Source organism: Staurois parvus, unplaced genomic scaffold (genome assembly GCF_062004578.1).
Source record: "Staurois parvus isolate SC_StPar_1 unplaced genomic scaffold, SC_StPar_1.0 ptg000462l, whole genome shotgun sequence".
NCBI classification, from domain to species: Eukaryota; Metazoa; Chordata; class Amphibia; order Anura; family Ranidae; genus Staurois; species Staurois parvus.
The window spans coordinates 378,722-390,465 of NW_028318258.1; the positions used below are offsets into that span (position 1 = coordinate 378,722).

An 11,744-nucleotide genomic window follows, 5' to 3' on the forward strand; every position below is an offset into this window, starting at 1 on the left:
AGGGTATATCCCTGTATTAGGGGGCTTAATATTAGTCATGTCCACCATATGCACAATATCGTGTGATGTTGCACTGTTTTAGCATTCATTCTCATTAAGATTCACGGTTTGTTCCACCATTATGTCACATGTTGTTTATGTTGAGATTTAGTTAGTTTTCACCAGAGCGCTACACTTATTGTTTGTTATATTTTGGTTTTTCACTTTCGGTAATAAGGTGCAGGTGTAGCAGCTTATTATTAGTTTAGTAGGATTGAGCGCAGGAGGTTTTCCCCAATCCTTCATGAGCTCCCACACCTATGCTTTTCCTCCTCACCTGTTTCTTTGAAACAAGCATGCGCACTAGTTGTGATCATACGCACTGTTCTATGCACACTGCAAATCCCACAGCCTATTTCAGCTTCTGGTGCAGGAAAAAAAGAGAAAATGCTGCATTTTGTTCTAAACAGAACCATACTGGAACATGGCAAACTGCATCAAAACTGCACCGCAACAGAGTGTGGTGTGAACTGTAAGCAAAAACGTATCCGGAATGCATCCAGAGTGCGTTTTGTGGTGTGAACTGGCCCTACATGAGATCTTTATCTTTCAGAAATAAGAAATACACATCCACTAGTTAACACTCCAGTCATCTATTTTTTGTGCAGCATTTGCTTTCAGTTCTGCGGTCTCAGATTTGTGCATGAAAGAATAAAGCCGTACCGTCTGGATTATTGGCGGTTGTCAGCAGCATCAGGAGTGAGGTAAGTGAGTCAGGTAGATTGTGAAAATATCTCATCCACTCGATGTCCAGTCTGGAATCTTGCAAGCAACCCAGAACCTAGAAATAACGATCATAAAATGATTTAGATGGTGCAACCATTGTACACAGCAAATGTCAAAATGTCAGCATTATAAATAAAGGTGTGAGAAAACTATTCTAGCCAATAAACACCCACCACCAGGGACACAATTCCAACATTTGAATTCCGGGCTCTAAATGCTGATGGATCTAATCTACTGGCCACATTGTCTAACATTCATCAGATACAACACTGTCATATCCTAACTAGGGATGCAAGTGTGATATCGATACTGTCGCTCAAGTACTCGCCGTTACCAATTACCGATACTTTGCTATGCCATTGGCGTCCATACAAAATGTATGGACGCAAATTGCACCGCAAAGAATAGCATGCATTTTGAACAGGAATGCGATTGACTTTTTCAGGACTGCGTTATTGGTAGACAGTACTCCATTTTATAGGCTGAAGGTCTGCCAATCAGACCGCTGGGCGGCACAACCACTGCCATACTAGTGTAGTCCGAATGGTAACTAGGCAACCCTACCGTCGGACTCGCAGTGAAAAGAAGCCTGTTTTCCACAGACCCTATAGATCACAGGGCAGTACTTCTTAATGGCACTATATAGTATATATCCCTTAATGGCTCCCAACATCATTATTGGACAGTATAAATTGGACAGCCTCAAAAAACCTTTAATAATCTAAATAATTATAAATTTGATAAAAATACACTAGATAAAAAATAAAAAAACTCACCCCCTAATCCTCAAAAAAAACGGGTGATACCAACCTGATGCAATTAATATAAAAATTAGTATACAGAATTATATGTATATAAAAAATAAGTACATGTATATAAAAAATATTTTAATATACAAAACCCTTAATCAAATACTGTATACTAATAATCTCATATTGCCAATCCATAATATATGTGAATAAACCAAAATAAAATTACCTTTTATTAATATAATTAAAAAATAATGCTCATAATAGTGTATTAGCACAGGTTTTTTTTTAGGCGGAGTGTAGACACTCTGTGCCTGAAGGAATGGAGTGAGGCTACCTCTCGGGGAAGCTCTGAAACTGTGGCAGGACAGGAATGTCGGTGGTGCATAGCTCTGAGGAAGTCTCGGCCTTCCTGTTGGGTTCACGAAGTTCAGGATTGATTGCACCTCCTCCCAGTTGGGTGTGGTCTGGTGGGATAACTGGGGTGTTGTGCATGGCCTGATAGGTGGAATATGGGTGGGGTGTCCTCCTTCAGGGGGTGACCACAGTACCCTGAGGGTTGTCATTCCCCCTGTTGCTGCCATGGGCTCTATTTAGATGTTTTGGAATTGTAATTCTAAAAAAAACCTAATTTATTTATTTAACATCCAATTATTTATTGTAACACACTATTGTGAGCATTTGTCTATGTCAGTAAAACTGAGGACTGGTAGGATGAGGAGGGCGACAAAGGCAGTTCTCTGTGAACAAACTTCACGACAATTAAATCGCTTTAGACCTTTCAGACTGAAGGCATCTATGTGGAAGAGAGCTCTGCATTGATTAAAGAAGGGAAATGTGTCGGGACATTACAGGTGAGCATTGCTGACCACTGCATCACCCACCATAAGATAACAGCAACAACCATTTCAAATCTGTTCTCTGTTTTGTGAATGAAAAGGGTTGTTCTTATGTAGATCTTAGTAAACAAGTCTGGAGAGGAAGATGGAAGGTTCTAGGATGAGGCTTATTACAATCAGGCATCTAACAGTAAAAATACGATGACTAGCATGGAGTAGGTTAGCGTAGTGTAGTTTAGTGTAGGTCCTGCCCTGAAAGAGTCTACCTTGTCGTGGTGGGCAGGCTTGTCATCTTTTGGTTACAAATGTCAAAACTGGAGAAAGAATGTATTGTCTCTGGGCAGTTTCATTTTTGACCATGGGATTCAACTAAAAGACTCCTAAGATTTCATATAGGCAGATCAGAAAAAAGTGTGACCAGGGGTCTGACGAAGGGCGGCAAAAACAGCAAATCCCCAAAATTAAGCAAGTGCAGCACCACCCATAAATGAACATAATTAACAATGTGTCTCATTTATAAAATCATGCAACAATAAAGTTCTGTGACTATTTGTAAAACTGTAATGCAACAATGTGAATAAATGCAATAAAAAAATAGAAAAAAATTACTAAAAATGAAAATAAAAATAATAATTAAAAAATATATTATTAATATATATTTTTTTAAGTTTTTTTATCATTTTAATCTTAATTTATTTTTTTCCTTTATTGCATGTATTTATATTGTCATGTTACATTGTTACGAATAGTCATAGAACCTAAGGCCTTGTTCGTGCCATTTTTTTCTGTATACCTTTCTGAGTTTTTCTGCATACGTTCTGCAAGGGTACAAAGAAAACAATAGTTCTCAATGTGCCCTATTCCCTGTATAAAACTCACTGATATGCGTATGAAAACAGATGTAAATTTGTGCTCTGCGAGTGAAATCTTTTCCATCAGTTTTTCTGCACGTATAGTGTGAACGAGGCCTAACTTGTATGATTTTATTAATGAGACACATTGTTAATTATGCTGATTTATGGGTAGCACTGATTTTAGCTTTAATAACTGTTGATCCTTCAGTTGAGAGGAGATACACGTTTTTTGGTGTAAGCAGCTTCCTTAATTAGGATACCTATACCACATAATAGGCACGGGATACCTATTGCTCGCCCGCCCGGCAGTGTCATTCAGTCACAGAATTCTGTGAATGGGAAACTACACTCTCGACTTGTAGTCCTCAGTGAACTACCACAGCACTGTTGAGCACTGTAGTAGTTCATTGTCTCTTCCCGTCAGTGTGTATCTGCTTGCCCGTACGGAGTAAAAGCACACATACACTGACAAGTCTGCAGAAGTCCTGCATAGCACCTGCGATCTGCTGATTGCAGGAGCGATGCTTTCTAATAAATGCACATTTTCTTACCTACAAAAAGATGTGCATGTATTATTTATTTATTTATTTTTTTAAAGGTGAACTTATCCTCTAAAACTAGCTATAAAATGGGACAGTTGCCATTTTTGTAAACGTAAGAAACAGGCACAACAATGTGTCACATAGAGGCATGGTGAGGGGTGCAGCAATGAGGCCACAGTGTACAAACTGTGGACACCCTGTCCTCAGTCCATACTGAGCTCCTGAGCCGCACAGTGCCATTGGTTGGTAAGATGCTGTTAGGCGTGCAGTAGGCAGTGCCTTAGCAAATAATTACGCATCCCTCGCCCCATTCAGCTGATGATTGGAATGTTCCCCAGCCTACAATTGAATGTAAACAAAGGGTTGGGGTGCTGGGGGTGCTGACTGATGTCATTGTTCAAAAAGTGCCATATTTAGTTTATTACATCAGCCGGCATTCTTAGCCCCTTCATTTACAATCAGCTGTCACCTGGAGAATCTCCTGGTTGTCAGCTGAATGGAGCCAGAGATGCATCCTTGGTTGCTAGGATAGCAGCAGCCTCCAGCATTCTAGCAACCAGCAAGCCCTAAGGAGGAAGCGTAACATCCACAACAGCTTTGCAGCGCAAACATGGTCTGGCCTGTCTCTGTACACCAAATTGGAGGTGGTTTTAATTACCTCCTGTTACGTTATCTACAAACTGTCAGTAATTCTTACATTTGAAAATTCCCAAAATAGGAACTACCCAAGTCTGTTGCATGTTTTGGAACTTTACGAGCAAGGCTTTCCTTAATTATGTGCAGATGATTTAAAGGCAATCTGGATCTCCCCAATGTGCCTAACATTGATGTCAGTGGGAAAATAATTCCTCATACATTGATGTCGGTTAAAATATAATGCCTGCTTGTACATTTGACTTACATCGATGTCACTGGGAATATAATGCTCTCAAGTTGCTGTAAAAGTTGATGGGAAAATAATTCCTGTTTCACTGGTGTCAGTGTGTTGCTACATAAGTGTACAGCCGGTGGGAAGGGGTTTATTTGGCGTGGATGGGAAACCTCACATTGGAAGGAAGACCACATGAAATCACCACACACTGACAGCACAGCAATGAAGAACTCCCTTTAACACGTGTGTGCGTGTGCGTGCGTGTATATAACAAGTTTACTGCTACTTTAAATTGGTAAAGATTGTAAAATAATGCCCTTTATACTGGTGTCAATGGGAAAACTATTCCCCACCAACATACCAGTGACAGTGTGCAAAAAAAAAAAATAATTACATTGGTGTCAGTGGGAAAATAATTCCCCTTATGTGAGCATCCCTTTGGTAATATTTTTCACATACGTGGATGTCAGTGGAAAAATTACCAGTAAGGCTACGTTCACACTAGCGTTGTGTGCAGGCGGAAGAGAGGCGTTTGGGAAGCGTTTTTACCGCTTCCCAAACGCCTCGGACAATTCTGCACATTGCAGCACATGGTGCTGTTCTAACGGGAGCATTAGCATCGAGGCAAAACAGACACCTCTGGTCGAGTCAGGAGGCGTTGAAGCCTCCTATTCTAGTCTATGGTGCCGCTCCGCAAACGCGCGACTGGCGTTTGCGGTAGGGTTGCGGGGTGTTTGCGGAGCGGTAATACCATTCAAACTTCATTATAGGCGTTTGTGGGGCATTTTTAATGCTCGGAAAACACCTAGCAACCTCCGCTAAACCGCGCATGCGGCATTTTCCAAGCGTTAAAAAACGCTCCGCAAACGCCGGACCAACACATGCCAAACGCTATAGGGGCATTTGGCAAGCGTTGGTAAAACAGTCAAGTGTGAACGAGCCTTAAATTGGAGTCAAAAATAATTTCCATTACACTGGTGTCATTAGGAAAATGATTTCTCTTTTCTTTTGTTAGTTCATCCTGGGACAAATCGGTTCAATCTCGGGACAAACTGATGCACCTGTCACCAAACACCAGGTTTTCTCTGGCCTGGTGGATCATCATTCAAGCTTTGTTGGGAAAATCCTTCCTATTGATCTCTTAAAAGATCCTCACAATGGAAGCAAGTCATGGGTTAGATTCCCTATGAAATTGTTATTGCGATCTGTGTTCCCCCTGGGGAGATTCACCTTCTATGTCCTGGTAACAGTAAGTGACATATAATGAGGGATTAAATGGAGTTAACTGTATCTATAGCCAAATCGTTTTCACTTTTGGATAGAGTAGAACAAATGTCTGCATTGGAGGACTTCTCTATTCCTTTTCTGGGAACAGCTTTTACAATTTTACATTTCTCATAATGTTCTGCTTCAGTGACAACAGCCATCAAGAAAAATAGAGACTCTCCCCAGTGCGAAAAAAAAACAATAAAACACAACAGGGGCGCCGATCCTTCCCACTTAACCAAGAACAGAAAAAAAAGTTTTGGCTATGCATACAGGTTACGTGTTCTGGTGAGGAATGTCTACGAGGGAATTTCCTGGCAAAGGCTCCAGGAGGGTTAATGTTCTGATTTTGGTTGCAGGGATTGGACTGTGTTCGTGTTGGGGGGTGGTGAGGAGCCAGGGGTGTATCTGCCATGAGGCAAACAAGGCGTTTGTCTAGGGTGGCAGTTTACAGGGGGCGGCACGCCCCCCAGGCAGAAGGGACACTGTGTGTGTCAACAACAGTGCTGCCATGGATGAGTGTACAGCCAAGCCGACACACAAGGAGGGTCACCCGGGCTAAGGGACTGGCTGCAGAGGAGAGAAGAGTGGTGGGCGGATCCCTGGTGTGCGCTCGGAGCGCGTGAGGGCGGGGCCCACTGTCAGTGTGCGCTGGGACGTGCAGGATGGCTAGAAGGTGCCAGCGGAGGAGGAAAAAGAAAAGAACGAGGTCAGGGTGTAGGAGCCCCCCGCTCTTTTGCAGCCGCCGCCGGAGATCCTGAGGGATATGGGACACAAGCGTCCCTCCTGGAGTGATCCTGACACTGTCTGGAGGAGCCCCTGCTGGACAGGTAAGAGCTTGGAGGACTGGTGCTTCCCCACCCCTGTCCCTCCGACACACAGCCCCCCACATGTCCCACTTCCCTCCCCCGTACCACTGCCCCCTCTCCGTCACACTGCCCCCGGTCACGCTGCCCCCTCCTGTCACCCTTTCCCACACCTGTTCCACTTCCCCCCTCCTGTCCCCCCACATTGTCCCACTACTCCCCATCTGTCCCCACTGCCCCTCACCTGTCCCTCTGTGCTCCTCCTGTCCCACTACCCCTCACCTGTCCCTCTGCGCTCCTCCTGTCCCACTGCCCCGATGCTGTCCCATGCCTCCTGTCACGCTGCCCCCCACCTGTCCCTCTGCACTCCTCCTGTCCCGCTGCCCCGATCCTGTCCCATTCCCCCTGTCACGCTGCCCCCCACCTGTCCCTCTGAGCTCCTCTTGTCCCACTGCCACTCACCTTTCCCTCTGCGCTCCTCCTTTCCCACTGCCCCTCACCTGTCCCTCTGCGCTCCTCCTGTCGCGCTGCCCCGATCCTGTCCCATGCCCCGTCATGCTGCCCCTCACCTGTCCCTCTGTGCTCCTCCTGTCCCACTGCCACTCACCTGTCCCTCTGCGCTCCTCCTGTCCCGCTGCCCCGATCCTGTTCCATGCCCCGTATCACGCTGGCCCCCACCTCTCCTTTTGAGCTCCTCCTGTCCCACTACCCCTCACCTGTCCTTCTGCGCTCCTCCTGTCCCTCTGCACTCCTCCTCCTGTCCCGATCCTGTCCCATGCCCCCCGTCACGCTGCCCCCCACCTGTCCCTCTGCGCTCCTCCTGTCTCACTGCCCCGATCCTGTCCCATGCCCCCCACCTGTCCCTCTGTGCTCCTCCTCCTGTCCCACTGCACTTCTCCTGTCCCTCTGCCCCCACCTGTCTCCCCACCCATCATGCTACCCCCCATCATGCTGCCCTCCCCCTGTCATGATGCCTCCCTCTTGTCCTGCTACCCTCCTACCTGTCTCCATGGCCTACTCCCCCTTCCTGCTGCCCCCCTCCTCTCCTGCTGCCCCCTTCCTGTCCTGCTGCCCCCCATCACGCTGACCCCCTCCTGTCCCACGACCCCCCCCCTGCCATGTCACACTGCCCTCCATCAGGCTCCTGTACTGAAGAGGTGGATCTTAAACAGCAAGGGGAGAGATAAATGTAGATGGTGGGTGCTCAATTTTAGTCTTGCCTAGGGCAGCAAAAAAGTAAAATACACTACTGTGCGGAGGGTCGATGCTGGGACTGCAGGGATAGGTCAGTATGTGGGGACTGCAGGGATGGGTCAGTATGTGGGGATTGCAGGGATGGGTCAGTATGTGGGGATTGCAGGGATGGGTCAGTATGTGGGGACTGCAGGGATGGGTCAGTATGTGGGGATTGCAGGGATGGGTCAGTATGTGGGGATAGCAGGGATGGGTCAGTATGTGGGGACTGCAGTGATGGGTCAGTATGTGGGGACTGCAGGGATGGGTCAGTATGTGGGGACTGCAGGGATGGGTCAGTATGTGGTGGATGGGAGGATGGGTCAGTATGTGGGGATTGCAGGGATGGGTCAGTATGTAGGGATTGCAGGGAAGGGTCAGTATGTGGGGATTGCAGGGATGGGTCAGTATGTGGGGATTGCAGGGATGGGTCAGTATGTGGGGATTGCAGGGATGGGTCAGTATGTGGGGATTGCAGGGATGGGTCAGTATGTGGGGATTGCAGGGATGGGTCAGTATGTGGGGATTGCAGGGAAGGGTCAGTATGTGGGGATTGCAGGGATGGGTCAGTATGTGGGGATTGCAGGGATGGGTCAGTATGTGGTGGATGGGAGGATGGGTCAGTGTTGTCTGTGATGGATACTACCAGCACTGATCTCCTGCCACTTCCAGCTCATACATGGGTATGGGGAGCCCTCTCTGTATATGGGTGACACACCATTCCTTCCCCCAGTGAGGACCCCTTTGCTCCCATCCTCACCCACCTACCTGTCTTCTGGATGAAGTACTGACAGCGCCTGCTGCTCACTGCACCCATCATCTGATACTTCATGTCCGTCCCCTCGCCCTTCACTTGCCGACATCGTTCCACCACCTTTACGCATTTGGTGTCCATGTTGGCGGCTCACGGCTCTTCCACTATGAGGCTGACGGTACTTCACGTCCAATCAGATTCCCAGTATGGGGGAGGGGCTCTGTAAGACATAAACAGTGAGTTGTATGAGGATCCGCCATCGTTAGCGCCCACCCAAGCAATCGTGACCATCATGGTGTGGGGCGAAAGTCAGAAATGATTGAAGAGCGATCTCCACAATCTGATCTGACAATGTGTGCTGTGCTCATACAATCCTCCACAATTTGACCTTTCTATTACATCCTGGACCACCTAGTAATGGCGGCTGTATTGTAGGCAGGTTCCCTTAATGGGACCTGGGGGGTCAGAGGTCACTGGCAATCTGCACAGGCCGGCTCCCTGCTTTGAATCTGCAGCATAGAGGAGACCCCTCTGATAAAGAACACAGACTGCCCGGACCGTCAGCCATTTGTTATCTGATTGACCGATATGAAGCCGCCCCTACCCCTTACATGGACTGTTCCCATCGGAGTGCCCCATTACATGCATTGTTCCCATCGGTTTGCTCCTTTGCATGGACTGTTCTCATCGGAGAGCCCCCTTACATGGACTGTTCCCATCGGAGTGCCCCCTTTACATGGACTGTTCCCACCGGAGTGCCCCGTTACATGCATTGATCCCATCGGAGTGCCCCTTTACATGGACTGTTCCCATCGGATTGCCCTTCTACATGGACTGTTCCCATCGGAGTGTCCCCTTACATTCACTGATCCCATCGGAGTGCCCTTTACATTGACTGTTCCCATCGGAGTGCCCCTTTACATGGACTGTTCACATCGGAGTGCCCCCTTTACATGGACTGTTCCCATCGGAGTGCCCCCTTACATGCACTGATCCCATCAGAGTGCCCACTTTACATGGACTGTTTCCATGGGAGTGCCCCCTTACATGGACTGTTCCCATCGGAGTGCCCCCTTTACATGGACAGTTCCCATCGGAGTGCCCCGTTACATGCATTGATCCCATCGGAGTGCCCCTTTACATGGACTGTTCCCATCGGAGTGCCCTTCTACATGGACTGTTCCCATCGGAGTGTCCCCTTACATTCACTGATCCCATCGGAGTGCCCCTTTACATTGACTGTTCCCATCGGAGTGCCCCTTTACATGGACTGTTCACATCGGAGTGCCCCCTTTACATGGACTGTTCCCATCGGAGTGCCCCCTTACATGCACTGATCCCATCAGAGTGCCCACTTTACATGGACTGTTCCCATGGGAGTGCCCCCTTACATGGACTGTTCCCATCGGAGTGCCCCCTTACATGGACTGTTCCCATCGGAGTGCCCCCTTACATGCACTGATCCCATCGGAGTGCCCCTTTACATGGACTGTTCCCATCGGAGTGTCCCTTTACATGGACTGTTCCCATCGGAGTGCCCCCTTTACATGGACTGTTCCCATCGGAGTGTCCCCTCACATGCACTGATCCCATCGGAGTGCCCCCTCACATGCACTGATCCCATCGGAGTGCCCCATTACATGGACTGTTCCCATCGGAGTGTCCCCTTACGTGGACTGCTCCCATCGGAGTGCCCCCTTACGTGCACTGATCCCATCGGAGTGCCCCCTTACATGAACTGTTCCCATCAGAGTGCCCCCTTACATGCACTGATCCCATCGGAGTGCCTCTTTACATGGACTGTTCCCATCGGAGTGCCCCCTTACATGCACTGATCCCATCGGAGTGCCCCCCTTACATGGACTGTTCCCATCGGAGTGCCCCCTTACATGCACTGATCCCATCGGAGTGCCCCTTTACACAGACTGTTCCCATCGGAGTGCCCCCTTTACACGGACTGTTCCCATCGGAGTGCCCCCTTTACATGCACTGATCCCATCGGAGTGTCCCATTACATGGACTGTTCCCATCGGAGTGTCCCATTACATGGACTGTTCCCATCGGAGTGCCCCCTTACATGCACTGATCCCATCGGAGTGCCCCCTTACATGGACTGTTCCCATCGGAGTGCCCCCTTACATGCACTGATCCCATCGGAGTGCCCCATTACATGCACTGATCCCATCGGAGTGCCCCCTTACATGCACTGATCCCATCGGAGTGTCCCATTACATGGACTGTTCCCATCGGAGTGCCCCATTACATGGACTGTTCCCATCGGAGTGCCCCCTTACATGGACTGTTCCCATCGGAGTGCCCCCTTACATGGACTGTTCCCATCGGAGTGCCCCATTACATGGACTGTTCCCATCGGAGTGCCCCTTACATGGACTGATCCCATCGGAGTGCCCCATTACATGGACTGTTCCCATCGGAGTGCCCCCTTTACATGCACTGATCCCATTGGAGTGCCCCTTACATGGACTGATCCCATCGGAGTGCCCCCTTACATGGACTGTTCCCATCGGAGTGCCCCCTTACATGGACTGATCCCATCACCATCAGCACCGTGCAGGCAGCTGCTCCAAACACAGCGCCGGTCTCCTAGCAACCGATGTAAACACTACAGAACAGATCACATACATTTCTTTTTCACGCTCCTCAGCTCCGCCTCCTAGCTGCTCAAAGTTGCTCCGTCCCTTTCTTACTGCATCATCGGAGGGAGGAGTCTAGACTGAGGCGGGGCTCTATTCAGACAAGCTGGCTGCAGAATTTGAGAGGAAACACATGACCTCCACTCCGCCCCTTTTTTAATGAACTTTAATGAACTAACAAATATTCAGAGGCTACAGAGTGGAGCTCCACTTGACAGGAAACGTGACCTCCAAAATGGAGTTCCATTCTGCAGCCAGACTTCTCAGTTTCTGTACAAATCTACACAGGAAATATGTGACATCCACTTAATTGAGCTGCGTTTGTTGGTTGTTTATTGAATTAAAGTTCAATAAACAAAAAGAAAAAAAAAGGAGACCTGAACTAAAGATGGAGTGCAGGCCACATGTCCT

General features: G+C 48.2%; 1 long non-coding RNA gene across 1 annotated transcript; it reads right to left on the minus strand.

Moving 5' to 3' along the window:
- Positions 1–616: 616 nt before the first annotated feature.
- Positions 617–11,394, minus strand: LOC149452826 (uncharacterized). The gene is made up of 2 exons (XR_016314829.1): positions 11,323–11,394; positions 617–820 (listed from the first exon to the last, which is right to left on the minus strand). It is a non-coding gene; the product is annotated as an uncharacterized LOC149452826 (long non-coding RNA).
- Between the last annotated feature and the right edge of the window lie 350 nt (positions 11,395–11,744).